Source organism: Channa argus, chromosome 9, assembly GCF_033026475.1.
Source record: "Channa argus isolate prfri chromosome 9, Channa argus male v1.0, whole genome shotgun sequence".
NCBI classification, from domain to species: domain Eukaryota; kingdom Metazoa; phylum Chordata; class Actinopteri; order Anabantiformes; family Channidae; genus Channa; species Channa argus.
Genome location: NC_090205.1, coordinates 17,807,307 through 17,829,016, shown reverse-complemented (window position 1 = coordinate 17,829,016; position 21,710 = coordinate 17,807,307). Strand labels below are relative to the sequence as shown.

Below are 21,710 nucleotides of genomic sequence, written 5' to 3'. Positions count from 1 at the left end.
AGTTGGATTATTTAAAAAGTGCACACAGTAAAAATGCCTAAACTAAAAACATGCCTCTGAACTTTATAGTATTTTGAAGTAGTAAATATAAATTCACTAATACACGAGAAGCATTCTCTCAAGACTTTAGTTTCACGTAACCATTATTTATTCAGGGAGCACACTGAAGGTCACCCTGATCAAATGTACACCTGGAAGATGCTCAGTATACCCACAATCTGAACTGTGACCACTGATCAGCTCCACTGAAGTAGTCGGGGTTCTATACTTGTTGTAATGATGTTGTCCAAAAATAATGAAAAAAATAACATAAATCAGTTTAATGTTATTTATGTACTGTAGTGCAAATTCAAAATAAAAGTCATGTCGAGATACTTTACATTTTACGGTCAAGGCTATACAGGCTGACGTGATTAAAAACACATGTTTCCTCATTCTAAAACACTTGGTTGAGAAATTGATCTTGAAATGGGAAGAAATAGGAGAATTTTAACAGAAAACTATAATACAATGCTCACAAAATTCCATATAAATGAATAAACAAACAATAAATCACAAACTGTTACATTAACACATTGTTAAATAAATCTGACTTGCCGATATGTTTGTGTTTTTTTTTTTATATGTATGCTTCCTAATTACACTCTTGGTATCCACTGGTAGGTCTGTTTTCACAAGTTTTAATTTGAGGATCTTCACTGCTTCATTGTTTTTTTGATCTGTATCTTTAAAAGGTGTGAACACTTTATAGAGTTCAATCCTCACTTACATGCTTTTGATGAACCAAGCTCTCACATATTTTTTTAAATCATATTGCCTGTGTACTCACATTCACACCTAGTGTAGTAGCTGCTCAATACGAACAGAGTCGTCCAATAGCGGCCTGCGGGAGCCGTCCAACACAGCAATATTTACACTGACCGCCACCATTTGTCGCTTTACAGGGGACCACAACAAAAGTTTCAGTATTTTCCAAGTAGTAATGATGTATTCTCTTTTGTCCAATTATGTAAACATGATAATCCATAGCAAATAAAAACAAGAATCTTCTAAACCTATATTAATAGTTTTATTGTACTCTTGTCATATTTAGCTTTACTCAACCTTGATCTATTGAGTGTTTATTCTTGGATTTAGATGTTTACAGTTTGTAAGACCGCTGCCCATGGTGCCAAACACAGGAGTGTGTTTTGGCAAGGTCAGCGTACCGCACACAGAGCAGAACAGGTGGATGTAATTCCCCAGCTGTACAAACCAGACAGCCAGTGATAAGGCTACAAGCATGCTGTACTTATGAGCAAACGGATGGGCTGCAGGGCTGGGGAGGTGGAGTGGGGTTTGTCATCAGTCCACCAACTGTGGCCCTTTAGAGCCCCCAAGATTCTATCATTAAAAAAGATTACATCCAACTCTCTTCCTGAGAAAAAAACAAATGACACTGACTCATCAGGCAGCTTTGAAAAGCATTTTGTAAGTTACAGATGTAACATAAGTGTTCATGATATCTTATAATCACACAGCATGCACTATAATTATGACTGAGGGTATTTTTCGAATTTAATGTTTAAATATATGAACCTTACTTTTTATACACTCTAGGATGCTAGTGTGTGTGTGTGTGTGTGTGTGTGTGTGTGTGTGTGTGTGTGTGTGTGTGTGTGTGAGTGTGAGAGTGCTTTAATGTGACACATGAGACTTGCATTTCAGAAGATCAAATCTGTAAAATGAGTTTCTTTGTAACACCATTTCATACAGTAACGTGCATTTCACAGCAGAGTATTAGATGCAAAACATACAAAAGTTTAAAATTGTTGTTTCTTTCCTAAAACACAATGCAGGAAAGTTTCACTGGCAACATAATTGCACCATATTATTTACTGTAGATTTTTCTGCAGATTTAATTTTCATTGAATTAAAATGCCAAACTTTTTATTTTATTTATTTATTTATTTTACTTTTATGGAACTCATAACTTTTGGCATTGGCAATAAAGGCATTGGGGCACTTCTTTCTTCTCTATAAAATAAGCTAACCCAATGTGCAACCAGGCTGTAAAAAAGCAAACAGGAGAATATGGCAGAGATATTAATCAAGGTGCAACATTTAATTGAATTTGTCCTTTACCAATGAACTGCAACTAACTGAGAAGAAGGAGTAGTCAGCCATGAAGGGTAAAACATGACAGCCTGAGTAGAGAGGACTGAGGTGGCTGAATCCTGCCTGCAGCCACTACTCCCCCTGTCCGATATGAACAAAATGGACACTGTTAGTCTTTAGCAGAGCCCCCTAATGAGTATCAATAATCCACAGTCATTAAAAAGTCTAGATCCAGCAGACAGGTTACCTATCCATTGTGTCTGGGGAAAGATGTGGCATTTAAAAGTGAAACCCTAAAGCTGCATCAATCACAAAGCAGCAGCAGTTAAGTTGAGGCTCCAGGGAGAACAGCAAAGGTTAAAAATCCTGGCGGAAAAAAAAAACGAGACACGAGCATGTGGTTTTCAGCTCGTGTAGCTGTCAGTGCATGTTCAATGGCAACTGTAAGTACAGTGTTATTAATAAATTAGCCTGTTTTTCTAACTGTCTGTGAATAGCCACTTAAATCCCAGTGAGACAGACAGAAAATGCAATCAGTTTCCATTTGTCTAACTCTTATCATTGTTGTTGTAGATCAAGTCAGCAAGCATCTGCTCTGCCACAAAAGCGCAAATAAAAATGAGCAGACAACACAGATTTGGCAGGAAACTAGATCTTATTGGTTCAAAAGTTGTCGCAAAGCATTTCTGCGTGAGCAACTAGCAGGGCTTATGGCTTATACAACGATAAACGCTATAGTTGTGAATTGATTTACCTATAAAAACATGCTCATCGGTGTGAGCAGTAGAAACAAAGTGCTGTGTTAATTCATTTAACCTCCATTGTTCTGTGCTTTCACACAGAGACAGTTATTGATTTCTTTGAAGCTGGGTATCAAACTCGTATGTGCATTTGCACACACACACACACACACACACATCAAGGAATGCATGTATCCGTGGGCATGCATAAAATCACACATCACTTGCAGCAGGGAGTAGATATGAGAAATGAATAAAGAAAGTGAGCCTTCAGATCTGATCAGAAAAGTCAAATCAATAACCAGACAGAGAGACATGGTTGAGTTGAACAGGGGTCCACTCCCTATGGGAAATACAGACTTACTCACTAATAAGGATAATTACAGCATAGTGCTTGCCTTACTCATAGTGTAAGGCTCCACTTTAAGGGGATGTTTTGAAAGATTTTTTATGTATTCTGCTAAATGCTTAGCTATGTGGGCTCATTATTACTGAGACAGCAAGACATATCTTCCGAATATAGGCTGCACTTTTTGACAGACTGAAAATCAATCATAACACAGAGCTTACAATGCTGTTATTCCGTTCACTTTCAATGCTGCTGTAATCATTAAAAAAGCATTAGCGTTTCATGACTTTTTCATGTTGAGACCTTTCAACTAAAGTGATGAATAGCTCCTTCTTTAACCATGATGTGTGATATCACGTGTTATTAATGATGGCATAATTGAGAAATGACATTAACTAAGCATTAGTGGTGTAGTTATGAAAAAAGGTACAGGTTCACTGGGGGCATCAAAATTATACCTCACACAAAGCACTGTAGCTGGAAATCTTTTCATTCCTCATACAAAGCAAACTGTAAATGAATTATAAGGACTTACTAATGTGTTTTTGGGATCTGATGCAGTTTCACTGTAAGGTTTTTTTCGTGTATATTCAGTTTCATAATGTTGTAAAGGCACAATACAGCCAACTTTCCAATAAAAGAAAATACACACACAAAAAGCATGTTGAGAGTTTAATTCTGTTATGTAAAAATACAGTGCTTAATCTTTACAGTGTGCTATCTGCTCAGTTCCACAAGTTCTCTCCAGGGTGAACAGTATCTGCTGCTTTCATAAACCGAAAAAGTGGCTGAGAAAATAAAGGTGGTCCCAGCTGTATGAATGCTCCCACAGGAGAATGCACTGTCTAGACTTCCCGTGTCCACATAAATTGTGACAAATCACTTTGCCCTAGACAATGGAGCAGAAGCAAAACAGGTTTTGATAACTATGAAGGTTGAAAGGAAAATACAGGTGGAAAATAGAAACAAAAGTCACTGGGGTGGATGGTGTGTGTATCAGAGTGTGTGCACAAATGTGACTGAGCGAAATAGTTTATCACAGAGTATTGTGTTATTCAAATATTTTCCCCTATACACCCCCACCCCACACACAAACACACACGCCCTCACCAACTGGAAGCCCCAAAACATCTCACAGTATAGTTTACATGGTGGTATTCATCTCTTCATGTTTCTCTCGAGAGACTTGTGTAGTTCAGGGTCACAGACTGTGTTGATGTTACAGCCAGAGCCTGGTGGGCCTTGCAGAAAACCAGTCTGTTACCGGTTTCCCAAACCGGTAACCCAAGACCCCCCACCAACATACCCCTTATTCAGCCATCTGCAGCATCATCTGTTCCAGTATTCCAACACAAATTCTAACATCAAATAAATGGATTCTCTGACCTCCTAAGGTGCCTTTGTGGTGCAAACAATAATTTATGCATAGTGTCATAATGCAGCCAGGGGTGAAAGTAAGACAACTACGTTTGTTGTAATAAAACTTATGGTTATGTGTTTCACAGCACCAGTTAATTGTGTTTTCTACGGTGTCTTCCTTGACTTAGTGAAGCAGCAGAGAACAGAAGATATGTGGTGCTTGGTTGAAGATTATGGAAGGAGCTTGGAAAAAAGTTTAACTGATGAGTTCTTGGCCACAGGACTGTAGAGAGTCCAGTTTCATGGTCTACCAGTGCAATGACTCAAAAAAATGCCTCATGTGTTTGTCTGGTCCACCCTGTAGGGGCTGAAATCTTGGGTGGGAAAGAGCAACAGAAATAAAAAAACACTCTTAAATGGGCAGCACACCTACAGTACACAAACCAAAAAGACAGCATGCATCAGTGCAAAAGAAACCTGGGTCCTGAAATTAAAATAAAAGCATCACATATATCAATATATCACAGGCATGTTTTTTTTAACTAGCCACAACCTAACTCTCATGTTAAACATCGACAAAAATATAAATGTAGCCTTGATCAGGTGTCAATCAGTGTCTGAAGAAATCAACCATTTTTAAAAATTGTAATCACTACATGATGATGAAGATGAACTCCTTAATTAAAACTCATTATAGCCACTATAAGCAACCCAAATTCTTCCCGGACATATGAAAACTCAAATGTAAACTGTGTTAATCAATTAACTCAACAACTGCCTCATTAACAAGGCAATCAAGAAGCATACGCTTACAAAATTCTGCTAATCCTGGGCTTTGGTATCCATTTCTATGGGAGATAGGAGTCTCCTGTCTGCCATTTCTGCAATATAAAAGAATGGCTTTTGTTGGACAATACCTACTATGGGACAGCAAAATCAATGATGTGCTGAGGATAATTTCTCTCTGGGGTTACGAATTACAGTATGAGTGCTGCTCTCACATTGTGGTCTCATGAAGGCCTATATAGTCAGTCAGTAATCAAACTAAACACTGAATTTAGTTTATAGAAATGCTTTGCTGATAGAGACAGAAATGAACACTTAATACATTAATATTCTGTTTCCAGAAGAGTTGGGACACAGTGTACATTTTTACACGGAAGCTGTGTTTCTGGGTCTTGTTTGTACATGTCTTCTTCTTGCCATGGTATAACTGCTGTCTTTTTTATACATTTTTTTATGTTTTAATTAAAATTTTAGTCACTGTCCTAGTCACTTTCGTGAAACTGGGGTAGATTGCAAACACTGCAAGAACTCTGTGATGAAATGTGGAAAATCCTCATCACTTTTACAGTAATTACACAGAAACATACAGACTAATAAAAGCACTCTCACTCACACATGTACACTGTAACTCACCCTACAACTCTCCTTCTGTTCTTTCCTCTGCTTAGCTCAGTAAGCATGAGACACCAGAGAATCTCATTCATCAGGTTTACTCGCTAGCTGAACAGATGGGGTTTTGAGCAAACTCCTGTGGTTTCCCCTGAGACAGATTACATACCACATCCATTGAGTGTTGAGCGAGAAAGGAAGAAAGCATTAAATTTGATAGAGAATAAATGTATCTAGATTCATATCAGCATCAAAAAGTGATTCTGGTGATTATTTTCTTCCCTATAGGATTCCCCCCCCCCCCCCCCACACACACGCACACACAAATTTGAATCACTATTCTGGTGAAGACCTCCAAAGACAATCGATTCCCCAACACTTTGTCTACACAGAAGGCGTTTCAGATGCGATTTTCAGTCGTCCATCTCACATGCATCTAACGAAACCGATATGCTCCTATTTTAATCGATCCAGCTGTCTACACAGCCTGTTTTTCTCACATAACTATGTCCTAGAGCATATTTTCATGATACAAGTCTATTTTTCTGCATTTTATGCTCATATCCACACATTCATTGCGTATTGCTCTCTGAGTACATCCAAACCTGGATGACCAACACTCTTTACTGTACCTGAACTTATTCTGAACTGTACACTCAGCCACCGTGGAGATGATGCACTGCTGAGCCCTTTATGCTTATTAAAAATGTAACATGATCAGACTGTTAATTAACCCCTCTGAGTAGGGACAGCCCAAAAAGTTATTTTGGACTTCACAGTCTGTGTCTGGATAATTGTGCAACAACATTTTCTCTCAAGTGTACATACTGGAAACAAGAATTTTAAAAATGTACCCAGAGACTTATCCATTGAGAGACATGACAGATTGTGTATTGTGTGACTGAGCTGATTTGGGAATAAACAACACAGAAACCACAAAATGTGTCTAAATCTAGGAACTGATAAAGACTCCCTGACACTAGTCACAACATGAAGGTCTCTCTCTTGATCTCAATTCTTTACATGAAAACATACATTCTAGCTTCGCACATCATCTCACAAGTGCTGTAGCAGCATATTTGCCCTGTCCAGTTTACCAAGTAAACAACAAAGTGATTCTTTCCTGCAGATGGTAAAGCAAAAATAAATTTACTCTGGAAGAACATCAAAGTGATGACAGCGTGACTGCCAGATGGATATGGTGATAGAGCATTTATACAAGTGGATGTGCCATCAGCTCAGAGCAGCTTGTCATTGTAACAGACACCACGCTCTGTATCAGCATTTGCCTCTTTAGCTGGAGTATCTGCGGACAAATGCACTTAATAGAAGACAGTGGGACACATGTCATATTCTCTCACAAAATACATACCTGTGCCACTCTCTGCACAGCTGCTATCTGTTACAATTCATTAAAACATCTTCCTGGCCTTTGCGAGGAGTGTGGTTCACATTGCGCTGCCTTCATGCCCTCTGAGAGGAAGATGGCACAGATCCACACTGGCATGAATTGTTGTTCTGGGAACAAGGTTTGAAGTCATTTATTCATCTGATAAGGTATATAGTCATTCAGTGGGACATCTTCCATATGATTTCAAAATACACGTTCCAAGTTACCTCCTTGCTGGTGATCCTGCAGATAACTTTATTAATAACTAATCTCTAGCTGCCCTCAAACAACCGGTGGACTAAAGGTTAGAGAACAAGAGAAGCAAAACTAGGAGGCCAGATTGTAATCATGACTGGTGTGAATCTAATGCACAGGCTGCGTGGACGAGCCAAATAAGACATCAGTTAGTCTAATCTTTGCCCTGGCAAAACCTTTCCACTGGCATAATTTCTCCAGCTGTGTTGAAACTTCATCCAAATCAAATGAGAACGGAAGACAGTTGCTCTGTATGTTACCCTGCACTCCTATGTAGCCCTAAGGATATTATAGGAAATCCAACTGTTCCATTTCTATTTAAAATATCAAAGCAGGTGATTCATGTTCATACATTAAACTTGTAATCAACTGTTGAATGAGTCGATATTTTCATATCACACTGTGTGACTTCATGTGACTGGCAGCTTGCATGTGCCCTGAGGGTAAGAATCAGTTCACAGATCAGGATGAAAATAAGGACAACTTAGTTGAATAATTAGCTGAATAATTAGTAAAACCGTAAGAGACGCAGACAAGAGGAATCATATCTGAGACTAATTTAGTCACCTTGGTGAGGCAGTAGAGTTCAAAACAACTTGGTGAAGTAATTCTGAGTACAGATCTAAAGAGAACCGGCTTTAAATCTGCCAAATGAGATCCTGTCCGCTAGACAGGAAGATGAAACAGAATGGGCTACGAATGGGAAATGGGAAAGCATGTTTGTTACTCTCCCTAGATCTGGCCTTTTGTGCCAAGTTAAGATGGTGTAGAAAAGGACGATGATGTAATTTCCTCAGATGAAAAATGCTGAGGGGTTTCGGTCCTTTTGATTTACATTAGAGAACATCTTTAAGGATATCACTTTGACACTGCATTTTATTTATTTTTTTATATTCCAAAATCCACACTGAGGAATATTTGCATTAAAGAATCGTCAGAGAAAAATGCAAAAAATGTGGAAAACCCACTATCAGATGAGAAGGAGCTAAAAAGAAGGAACTAATTCATCCGCAGGTGATAATCACGGCCGCTCATGTTTAGAAAATGATTAAAGAATCAGGAATTATGAGACCAAAAATACATGTGGAATTAATTTGTTAATGGTGTTTTAAAGGGGTTGAGATGACTGTTACATATTGGGAACATGAGGTGGGCTTTGAAATATCAAATAATTACAGAGTCTTTTCATGCCAGCAGAAAGTGAATTTTGTGTATCTAGTCTACTCATAAACCAGCCTGATGATATGATTTAGAATTTAAGCACTTAGCTTATGTTGGCACTGAAATTGACTACAAGTACACTCGGCACTAATACAGCCCCACAATAATATAGAGTCTAAAAAATAATTGAAGAAGTAAAAGCAACCTTAATATTCAAGATGCTGTAGATGTAGCACTCTCTTTCGAAGCATTAAGTCAATGTAAGAAAAGTCCTGCAAGGCAATCCATCCAGCTAAGCCAAGTCTCTGTTGACTCTTATTGGCTCTCTCATTCCCATCTTAAATCTCTATGCGCAGCGCAATTCAATTCACAAATAAAAACCTCATTATGTTTAATTATATATTTCCCAGTATTGACTCGAATTTCAATAGTGCTGGTTCGCAGTTCATTAAATGTCAGCCGAGTCTGAAACTGGTCAATATTATTAAACAAACAGCCTTTGTAAAAGAGAGATTCTACTTACAATCTCAGCGACTTCTTAGAGTTTTTGCTAAGCCTGATGCATTTTTGTATGCATGTAGTACACAGGTTAATTTCAAAGGGCAACTACATTACCATATTCTCTATCCTGCTCTTACTAATCTCCAGTATCAGCTCTGTTAAGTGGAATCAAAATAAAAAGTTGAAAGAAAAGTGCAAACTGGCTGTAGGAGAAAGCTGAGAGTTTGTGGATTTGCAAGAACTGTGATGAATGAATACATAAGGCCACGATGCTTTACTGGGACAAGTAAGGAGGCATTGAGCCAAACTTACTGTACTTGGCTCTCAGTAACCACTCCTCAGACCAAGTCACAACTCATAAATAACCCAAAAAGACTAAAACGGCTATTGCAATCTTTAGTGTAACTAAAAACGAAGCTGTTAAGTTGTTGATGTCAGCAATAGAGTGGTCAGTATGGAAGAATTAAAACAAAATGGAATGTGCAAGTTCCTGAATGTTTCATGCTAACACCCATAAATAACATTTTTAGAAAATATTTTACTAGTTGCAGCCTGTGCAAGGTATCCAGCAGAGACATCCCCCTCCTATTAATACTTTAACATCTCATTGAGTGCCTTCTGATATATTCATGTTCCATTCTTCAGTCCACTTGACTGTGGCAGCACTTTAGATTGTCAGTGGTGTGAGGGTCCTAGAGTGGCACATGGAAAGGCCAGAGAACTGTCAATTACTGTGATTAATTTAAAATAGGACTCGTTGTGATTTTTACTGGGCTCAATTTTAATCAAATAGCTCTAATTAAGTACTAATTGTAATAACTGTATTGTCCAATTACTTGCCCCTTTCTGTAAGTCTAAAATTTGTAGCTTTAAGTACAAGACAACTAAAGAGCGGTAGATGCAAAACGTACAGTAATGCCAAATGTGTGTCGTGGCATCAATACTATCCTGCCTTTAGAAGTTAGCCCACAGCACAAGAATAATCCACGTATATTGCAGTGTAAATGCCAAGCAAAGTGAGAGTAAAGAGAAACAGGAAACCTAGAAATCCCCAGATTGAAAGGATATTCACAAATCCACATGAACCGCGCATGTACTTCAGGAATGGATGAAGCACAATGGCATACACTGACACAGAGTGTGAGGCTGTAAAAACAAAGCAATTTCTGTGTTACATGTACAATATGTCAGAGGGTGTGCAAACTAAGGATACGTATCGTTCAAAATCCTGAAAAATGCAGTTATCCTCATTGGTTTACAAGCAGCAGGTTGGAATTTAAGGGCCCGGTGACGAACAAAACTGACTCTGTAACTACAGTACATGCATCCAGTCTATAGTCTTTGTCTTTCAGTGTGGCCACAAGAGATTTACATTACATTATGTCACAACTTTAGAAGTGTTGTATTTATCTTGAGAGTAGTTTGCGGAGAGGCGGTGTGCTCATATGGTCTCAGCTGGTCAGCAGATAATCCTTTCACTCATATCCGTAGGACACACATGCCAGCACTCACATATGCCAGGTGACACTCCTTTGACACAAACTGTGCCAAAGGAGACACATTACATCATATTCAATTTCATGTGGAGGGCTTCCTATGATACTCTACAAATAATCAGCCAATCAGAAATAAAAACAAAATTTGATAAAAGATCGGGATTTCCCCACTGCTCATGTAGCAGCACAGACATTTAATCCCACTCCATACCAGGCTTATTTATGCATATTAGCTATACATTACATATATTATTAATTTACTATGTCACAATTAATTGCAACAAATGTTAAACAAGTCTTAAGTCACACTAAACTGGCATATAATGATGAATACTCTGTATTCCTTAAGGGAGTGTGTCTGCACATGTAAGCATTTTAGTGGTTGTGGGTAAATAGGTGACTGGGCTTGTTATGCTAGAAGCATCACCCCCTCAACCCCACACAGTCTCTAACCCTAACACCACACACACACACACACACACACACACACACACACACACACACACACACCTGCCAGGGCACTAGTTGCTGTGGTAACAGTGCATCTCTGACATCAGCAAAGTGTATCTTCACCTACCTGGCAGTGTTGCAGAGAATGATGGCATATAAGATATAAGAAAGCTGTGGTTGGTAGAGGTATTGTTGCAGTTTTGAAGCCACATGTGCACACAGACAGAGAGAGACACACACCCACACACAAAAAAAACCAAACACACTCGTGACAAATTTTGCCACACTTGTCTTTGCAAAGGGTTAGGTGATTTCTCATCCAGATATAAAAAAATAATCATAAAATCAAGTGAATTGGCATTACTGAAACTTTTACAAAAAATTAACACAGGAAATAAAAACACAATTCAATTTCCTCAACCATATCTTGTTGGAATTCATTGTAGTAATGTATGAGGGTCAAAAGCAACCAAAATTCATATTCTGTGTATTGTTTTTGAATGCACAGTAACTTTTTCTTTACTGTATTCAAACAAGTCACTACGGGGAATTTCATCACATTTCTAAATCCTATTCCCCCTGTCACTGTGTTAAAAGAATCCTCTGTTCTTCATATGACTTCTTAAGATCTATACTACACATTTTCTCCTCCCCTTTTCCATCTTCTGCCACATTGTACTGACATCTCTACAACTCAAGTGTCCAACTGCCCTCTGTCTGACCCTCCACTACCACTTTGTATGGCTCATAAACCTCCACGCCACTCACCCCCCCGCAAGTTCCACCATCCACTCAGCACCACCATGGGTACAACACCGGCCTTAGCCACTCCAACACAACTGAGTGACCAAACTCAATTACATGTCCCATTTATCTCTGCTGGGGCCGCCTGTTCCTGTGACTCCAGTGTAAATCTCTGGTCCCAGTCAATAATCTATTCTCCCATTCATTCAAGGGCCCTCCATTGTCAATAGACATCTATTTGGCAGAGGAACGATGAATGGGAGGTGGGGGTTTGAAAATAGGAAAGAAGAGGGAGAAAGTGAAGTGACTGGAGATGACGGGGGTCTGAGAAACCAGAACTCATTCATCTACCCATTGACTTATGGTCACAGTGCACTGTGGCTGCAATACAATCCAGCATCCCACATAGTCAGTGCTAAGGCCTAGCAATGCACCAGTGGTCAGGTTGTGCACACTGCACAGCACATTTGTTAACTACTTCTCAACACAATTAGATGTAAAGCACGATTAGATCGATTTGGGGAACACCAGCTGCAAGTTTGGATAGCGATCAAATCAGGTCTGCTGAATGATGCTTCTCAACTTCCGTTAAGGCGTTATCTCCAGCCACTGTGCACACAGTGTACAGGCCGTATCAAGATTAATAATATTGGGTAAATTAAGAACAAATAATTTATATCGGGTAAGAAGGACAAAGGCAAAAAGCCAAAAATATCTCGCTTTCTAACTATCAGACAGGCTTATACTGTTGCTGTCAGAAGGTATCAGTGTTTATACTCCAAATATGGAGTAGATGATAACCAACGGTAGTATCAGATGTCAAACTAAAGATGTCATATTAGATAGATAATTACAGCCGATTTAGCAGTGTGGGCTGCTGTTGTGCTACCCTACAAACTCTAGGCAAAGCGATCTAATTAAACGATGAGAGGGCATATTCATCCTGTTGTCTGAGAGTCCACTGGTGATGGATGGGATAATGAGTTTCCTGACGAGCAGCAGGCTGGGATAATGAGTTTTATCCAGGAGAGGCTCACAGGGTGCTCAAGGAGGTCTGCTGCATCCCAAGCTAGGTGACAAACAACTCAAGACACTCAGTCGAGTGTGCCTGCAATTGAGGAAATGGCATCATAACCGTTGGCCAATGCAGCCCATTATTTTGTCTGACTGGCTGTTAGGAATGAGAACTGCCAGACGTGTTGGCATGGCAATCTGTAAAGGCAATCGCTCATGATGGGGAGGTTCGCCTCTGGTATCACTTGCAGACAGATTAAATGATGGTTCATTCTCGGTGTCCTTATGAGTTGCTTGCAAAACCCTGCTGCTCCTACAACAGCTCATCCCATGTGGAATGTTGGTGGACTTTTGTTACTGCACTGAAGGAGTTTAACTGAAGCAGTTTTATTAGCTGTCCAGGTGGCCATATTTTGCTAAAAAAAGTTCACTACACCCTCTTAGCGTCTTATGTTGAGTATTTCTACTCTTTATTCTGTTGTCTGTTGTATGTCTGTTGTTTTTGTGAACTGCAGCAGGCAGAAGACTTGTGCATGGCAACTGTGTGGGCTTTGTCAGACACAGGAACAGCCGGCTTGCACTACCCTGCCACAGGCAGTTGAGAAAGATAGAATGAGGCAAAACTGTGCATATCTTTACAGTGGTCATAAAGGCACAATGAAGAGGCTTCTTACTGCAGCTTTATGTCAGCTGGCAGCTGCTGTCAGTTCCAGCAAGTGCAAGTTACGGACAAACACAATAAACAAGTGTGTGAGAAACAAAGTATATATTGGCATGTGTGTATTGGTGCATGTGTGTGTACACACACACTTACTCTTTTACTATCATCTTCACCTCACACTTGCTGAGCAGAATTTAGTCAAAACAAACCTGGAATAAAATTGTGACATTTAAAGAAAAGTACAAGCTGCAGATACAGACTCATTTCTTAGTGAATTAATTGTACCGTCTGCCACTCAAACTGTAGAGGCAGTGTAAATGGGATGAAAGCGTTTCCAAATTGGCACATTTGTTAAACACTCCTACATTTTGTCATTTTAGGTTAGGTACAGTACATGGAAGAACAGCTTTTTGCAGTAGTGGGAGCTGATGATGAAACAAGAAAACGACTTTTGGATTAATTTTTTTCCATTCTCCCTTGTTTAATGAGGTACATTCTAATTTTTTAATGGCGGGGGCGGCAGTGGCTCGGTTGGTAGAGTGGCTACATACCAACCGCAGGGTCGGAGGTTCGTGCCCCGCTCTTCCCGACCACATGTCGAAGTGTCCCTGGGCAAGACATTGAACCCCCCGGTTCAACGGCGCCGGTCACAAGCCCAGCATAAATTGGGGAGGGTTGTGTCAGGAAGGGCATCCGGAGTAAAAACTGTGCCAAATCAACATGCAGACAAATGATCCGCTGTGGTGACCATGAACTCACAGGATAAGCCAAAAAATATGAATAATAAAAATTCATAATTTTCGATGGTGGAGGAAACTTAATTCGGTGTCACTGCAGTACACGCATACAGTGACATGACATGGCAAACGTGTATTGAACCTCATCTTTCTCCCATCTCACCAGGTGCACCAGTTTAATTTGCAACATCTAACAGGTCTCAAAGAATGACAGGTGTAACACAATAGTAGTAGTTAATAACTATGCTCTTCACAGTCTGATGCACAATTAAAACACACACATGCAGAGATTACATTGTCCTTGGTTGGCAAGAAAAATTAAACAAAGCTGACAACTGAGAACAGTCCTACAAAAACCAAAGTAATGTTTAGACAGACAACATGCCAACTTTCCTCCTGCTGATTTTAAGACCAGTGTGTTGCAGCTGTTGAACCATGGCAATCAGTGTCTAAAGTACAGACTAAGTAAGCTACACTGCTGCTGTTTATACAAGCCTGCCCTGTCTGGGTGGAAAGAGATATAGAAAGAAAAAAGTCAGACAAGAAGAAAGCGGTACAGTATGAGTGGTGGCTGAAATAATCAATAACTCATGCCATTCTGGTCTGGGTATAAAAAAAAATAAAGAGAAAAAAAAAGGCTGCAAAAATACACAGAGAGGGAAACAGAGAAGAAGGAAACACGATGCTAGAGTCTCAAGTTGCTCATGATGTGACTAACCACACAGCCATCTGTCAGTTTTAGTAGCATCACATCTGAGAAAAATGTAAACTTGGCCTGATCCGAGATCACAGGTGTGCTTTGAGACGTCTGGCCTCATTTTAGTGGCACAAAGGCACTCAGCTTCACAAGAAACAGTCCCCACCAAGTCCACTCACAGTTGGAAATTCTCCTGCTGGGAGGATGTCGGTACTGCTCAGCGGTATACGTAGACATCTTCTCAGCTGATGCTAACAGGCACTGAGGCCCTGTGGAACATGAACACTGATCTTATGTGTCTAATAAAGGTGTTGATAGTGCACCAGTATATATTAGTATTTTATTATTTATTGTGTGTAGGATACATGTTCTTTTTCTACTCAACCTGCATCTTCAAAAGACATTTATTTGTTACATATTACAATATACTGGAAATGTTTTCTACTTATTAATGTTTTTAAATGCGGGTTTGGAAGTTTTTTTAACAACCTTAACCAACATTTTTCTGCAAACTATAAATTCTTGAGGTAACTTCAATGTTCACTTAGGCATAATCCAAGAACTGGTAAAACACTATACAGTATTAACATGTTGATAGCACAAATAGCCTTGAAACATCTGCTTGATGATTGAATTCTATTAACTTCTTTCAGTATTGCTTTAAACTATTAAATCTGTAAAATCGTCACAGAGTGTGTTCGCTTTGCCCACTTTGTTGTATTTACTGCGGCCGTATTTTCTCTTGGGGCTAAGTCATGGTTTGCACTACAATTATACTATTGATCAGCCTCAGGGAAGTCCAGCCCAGGTTTACACTGACCCAGCAGTTTTAGCCTGGAGCAAAGTCCTTCCTCAGAACTAGATGACATTTGAACATACATGTCCTAGAAACAGATAAGACCACACACAGACAAACAGACACACACACACACGCTGCAACAAGAGGCATACAGCTTAAACAAGTACATATAATATCCATATGATGTGCATTGGTGTTACATGTGTGGGCAGGTCTACAGTTTGCAAGCATACGTTTCTTTTCTTTGGACAGCTTTCATAAAACAGAGCATTTATTTGATGCCTATCCTATTTTATTGAATGTGTGGCCAAATATTAACATAAAGAAGCAAAGCAGATTACAGTTGCATAAACACAAAATCCTGCCGTGTGCCCATTGTTTGTGGGTGTCATTGTGAATTGAAGAAATATAGTGAAACACCCTGAATGAATTCCCTTGGGGCTTTGTATCTTTATTAGAAATCCTTCAAACTTTAGTAAGCATGAGAGAGTGTTAACACATCACTTGAAAAAGATGACTGCATAATGACATAAAAAAAAGTCATGTTTATCTAAATGGGGAAAAAAAAATCTTGCAATTTTTTGTAAAGCGGATTGTAGTTCATTACAATGGAGAGAAAAACAATCCCTCATTTAAGAGGTCTGAATGTTTTTGAGTCTGTATAAAGTTTGAACATTTTGAGCACTCATTGCATTGATATTAAGGAACATTTATGTTATTTCTAGATATGTTTCAAAAGCTGCAGCCTGTTTACCATTTGCTACGAAAACTCGCACAACAAGCAGTGTTCATTGGTCCGTGACTTTAAAAGGGAACGTTCTTAGACTCATAACCAGCAAATAAGGTTAAACTCCTCTTCTTTAAGAGGTTTTAAGAAAAAAACAACATAAGAGCTAAAAGCTCTTAAAAAAAAAAAAGAAGAAGAATTTTTTAGTCTTGCCATTCCATCTTGAAAAACACAGCACCTGCTGTGGAGTACAGCATTTAAGAGACATCAGAAAGACAAAATGCTGGAGTAGCATCTATCTGACAGAATGCCTCCAGGCCTCTACAGTGTCTCAAATTACAGAGGGATGCGGAAACGAGGCGGATTGAAACAGGCGTTTGGCTAAAAAACTTAAATCACTTAGCAGAGGTATAAAACAAAGTCTTTTGTCTTTGAAAGAAATATGTACATGAGAAGCACAGTGTTCATGTCAAGGGAGATAGATAACCATTTTAACACTGCATGCTTCTTATAAAAATCACAGATCAGACAGTAAAGTTTTCGTTAAGGTGGCAACAACAGCAGCAACAGTAAAAATAATAATATTAATAATAATAAAAATAACAACAACAACAACAACAACAACAACTATTATTATTATTATTATTGATACTAGTTGCTAAAGTTTTTTTAATATTCAAGTTACCCTTGATGTGTGAGCTTATGCCGAAATGAGAAACCAATTGCAAAAGCAGTAAAAAGGTTTTTTTTTGAACCAGCATTTAAATACAGATTTAAGTTTGGAGTTTAACTTGTGAATTTATTCTCCATAATAACTTTCCATAATCCAGTTATTTGTGGCACAAAACCAGGTTAGGTAAATGAACCAATGAGAGACTGTGAGCTCAATCTTGAGATGTTTGTGCTGAGAAAGAGGAGATCCTGGGTGGTGGTGTTATGCATGTGCAATGTGCAGCAGCTTGGGGAAATATTGTAAAATGATTTCTCAACCAAGCATTTTGGAATAAGGAAACATACCACCCAGAGGAGCAGTGTGTTTAGTTGATGTGTCTTTAATAGTTTTTTGACAACAACAGAGGTCTACGGTACAAATGAATAAGGTTATTCATTTTTCAGACTATAAAGTTGAGAAGTAGGAGTCATTGTTGCTGTGTCTGTATTGGGACTGTTGAAAATACAAATAATTTCCAACATGACATGACATGTTTTGAGACAGTGGCATTACCCCCAATTTAAATTTTGGGCAGAGTATAAACACTGAGGTTTTAGTTATTTTTCTTGTCTTTTTTTTTTTCTGATTATAAATTGCTTTCAGAAACTGGTTTAAGAACAAACATGTAAACATGGTCACTGGCTATAAACCACATGTATTAGGAGATACTGCTTTCTGCTTTGGTGTCCCACAGGTGCAAGGAGGTTTTCATATGACACTACACACATTTTTTTTTTTTTAACTATAAGAAATGCAATAACTAGCAACCTTTCCAATAACAGTTCTGATTTGTTACTATGTGTCACAGAAGGGTTTTTGGGGTGACACAGATGAGCCAGATTTATTGGAGCAAATTGAGAAAATGAGAAACCTACAGTATCCAGATGACTTAGAATTTCACACCTCTCTCTTTCATTATTCTAACAGCATCATATGCACTATGGTTCTTTTAAATGGAGCAGCTTGTTAATGAATCTATGAACACTATATGGTTCTGCCTGAATCTTATTCTCTAGTAACGGCTTTTTCAGTTGTCTTAAATGTGTTGGAACACACGACATTAAACACAATTGACTTTTTTGGCTGACTATATAAATTGTTTAAATAACAAAACACATACATTCTGCAGTTTCTGCTTGAAGTAGGCTTTGGGCCAAATTCTTTTTCAGTGTCCTTTAGTGACATTGCAGTTAGGAGACATCCATACTCATTAACAGTTAATGACTCCTAAGCCAACTGTCAAGTGAACAAGATGAAATCCAGCACTGGCATGGTCATATAAAAAGAAAGTTTGCATGAATGTTATATCTCTCATAATTTTCTTTTTTAAAATGTTATGTCAAACAAGCAAAAGGGACATTAGAGGGAGTATTTGTATAGAATAACATTCATATTTTAATTACAATAGAACATACATAACATATTAGATGTTGTTGCCAGATATTTTGTTTTATGATGTGCCAAATGTTTTCTATTGGTGAAAGGTCTGGACTGCAGACAGGCCAGTTCAGCACCAGGACTCTTCTCCTGTGAAGCCATGCTGATGTGATGGATGCAGTATGTGGTTTAGCATTGTATAGCATTGTATTGCTATATATGCAAGGCCGTCCCTGAAAAACATTGTCTGGATGGGAGCATACGTTGCTCTAAAACCTCTATGTACTTTTCAGCATTGATGGTCCCTTTCCACGTGTGTAAGCTGCCCACGCCTTAGGTACTAATGCACCCCCATACCATCAGAGAGGCAGGATTTTGAACTGTCCGCTGATAAAAAGCTAGATCGCCCTCACCTCTTTAGTCTGGACACAGTGTCCATGGTTTCCAAAGAAATTTAAAATTTAGATTCATCTGACCACAGGACAGTTTTACATTTTGCCACAGACCATTTAAAATGAGATTTGACCCAGAGAACACGGTGGCGTTTCTGGTTCATCTTCACATATGGCTCCTTCTTTGCATGATACGGCTTTAACTCATATTTGTGGATTTCACAGCAAACTGTGCTCACAGACAGTGATTTCTGGAAGTGTTCCTGAGCCCATGTAGTGATGTCCAGTAGAGAATCATGCCTGTTTTTAATGCAGTGCTGCTTAAGGGCCCAAAGATCACACATCCAGTTTTGACCTTTGGCCTTCTCTCTTGGGCAGAGAGATTCCTCCCCATTCTCTGAATCGTTTGATGATATTACACATTGTAGATAAATAGGGGGTCTTCAAAGTCTTTGCAATTTTATGTTGAACATTTTTCTGAAATTGTTTCACCATTTTTTGGTGCAGTTTGTCACAGATTGGTAAATCTCTGCCCTTCTTTACATTTGAGAGGCTCTGCCTCTCTGAACTGATTCTTTTATACCCAGTCATGTTACTGACTTGTTGCCGATTCACATTTAGTCATTTAGCAGACGCTTTTATCCAAAGCGACTTACAAGTGAAGTACAAGACAGCAAAAATCTAAGTCAAGGAGAAAACATCAAAGTGAAGTCCTATCAGGAAAGTATTTACATTTGAGGTAAGCAGGAGTTGTTGAGGTGATCACCCTGTGGGCGAGAGACAGAGCTTTGAACCTCATGTGAGCAGCTACAGGAAAACAGTCTAGAGATCTAAAGATTGGTGTGACGAGTCCTTTTTCGCTGATTAAAAATTAGGCTTGCATTTTGGATCACCTGCATGGTTTGATTGTAGATACTGGTAACCCCCTTAACAAAGCGTTGCAGTAATCAAGACTAGATATAACCAGCGCCTGTACAATGAGTTGGGTTGTATATTCCGTGAGATAGGGTCTGATCTTTTTGATGTTGTAGAGGGGAAATCTGCATGAACTAGAGAGTGAGGAGATGGGATCCTTAAAGCTCAGCTGGTCGTCGATGATGACCCCCGGATTTCTGGGCAACTTAGTGGGGACAATAACTGTCGATCAAATTTTGATGCAGATGTTGTGTTGCATCGAACATCTGGCTGGAAGGACAAGGACTTGGGCCTTGGAGAGGTTGAGCTGAAGATGTCCCCCTCTCATCCACGCAGAGATGTCCAAGAGTGAGGAAGAAATGCGTGATGAGACAGTGGAGTCGTCCGGTGAAAAAAGACAGGAAGAGCTGTGTGTCATCAGCGTATCAGTGATAGGAAAGGCCATGTGAGTGGATGATAGAATAAAAAGAACCATAAAAAGAAGAGGACCAAGAACTGAATCCTGTGGCACATCGGTAGAGAGGCTACCTGCTTGAATGAGGTCGGAAAAGTGCCTGCTGTGAGAGATGGGTTGATGATTTCTGTAAAAGCTATCATTAGTGCGGCTGCAACTGCTTGAAGGAGAGTGTAGGAGATCTGATCCAGAGAGTAGGTGGATATATCCTCCTCTGTCAGAATTGAAAATGATGACAGCGAATGGTGGGAAACCACACTTGTAACATCGAAGGTGTAACATGCGAAGGTCTAGGGATGAAGACTGTGAGTTAAATGAAGAAGTGGTCTTATGGACATAGAGGAGTGACCGAGATGTTGTCTGTGGTGAAGTTCCGGGTGAGGATGAGCTCGAGGTTGTTGCCAGCTTTGTGGGTCGGAGGAGTTGAGACCAGACTCAGCTCAAATGTATTTAGAAGATAAGGTGAACGTTCAGGTCTCCCATGAAGATGAGCCCAGTGCCATGTTCAGGGAAGTGGGACAGCAACATGTCAAGGTCATCGCAGTTCCCCATGGACTGTAATCGGTGCTGTCATTCTAACGGCATGATATTCCAGAGATGACAGATCTGGTTTCTTGCACTTCCATCTCAAATAATGGTGATTTTGCTCAGTTATATGGGTAAGTAAAACATTTTTTGAAGTGCAGTACAATGGATTTGAAGGTGTTTTCGAAACACATTTGAGGATCTACCATTTTTATCATAATATGAAATCCATATATAAACCTTTTATTTTTTGAAGAAATAAAAAAAAAAAACTTATATTTTAGTTTTCTTTTTATCTTCTACTACTAAGCATATTCTTTGAGTTATTCAATATAAGTTTTGTTATAACATAGTACAGCTTCAAAAGGCTAAACTGAAAAGGTCTCTTGATGCACAACTATAGCAAAGTGTCATGATGACAAGGCCATGCGTCTCTGAAGTCTTGCTGATGTAACTCGGGACTTTGGCCTAGTTTAGGTAAGAACGCCAATCATGAGACCCTGTATTCTACAAGTTGTCCATGTGCTGACAGAATCAGGTTGCCCATTCCTCACTATGATTACCCCCAGTCCCCATAGGTTTTAATAAACATGGGAAGCACAATCAATGCAGTCACAATTTTCATATAGATCTGTTAAAATCTGCTAATTTTGTGCAGGAATACCTAAAAAATATAGAGGTAGGGGCAGAATAACATATAGGTGGACATCACTACAGGAGAAATCATGGCTTGACCTTAGAATGTCTCCTCAGCTGAACACAT

At 39.1% G+C, this 21,710-nt stretch overlaps 1 protein-coding gene across 3 annotated transcripts in view; it reads right to left on the bottom strand.

Moving 5' to 3' along the window:
* LOC137133164 (receptor tyrosine-protein kinase erbB-4-like) overlaps positions 1-21,710 on the bottom strand; it is a 280,055-nt gene that overhangs the window by 228,327 nt on the left and 30,018 nt on the right. The window lies entirely within an intron of this gene.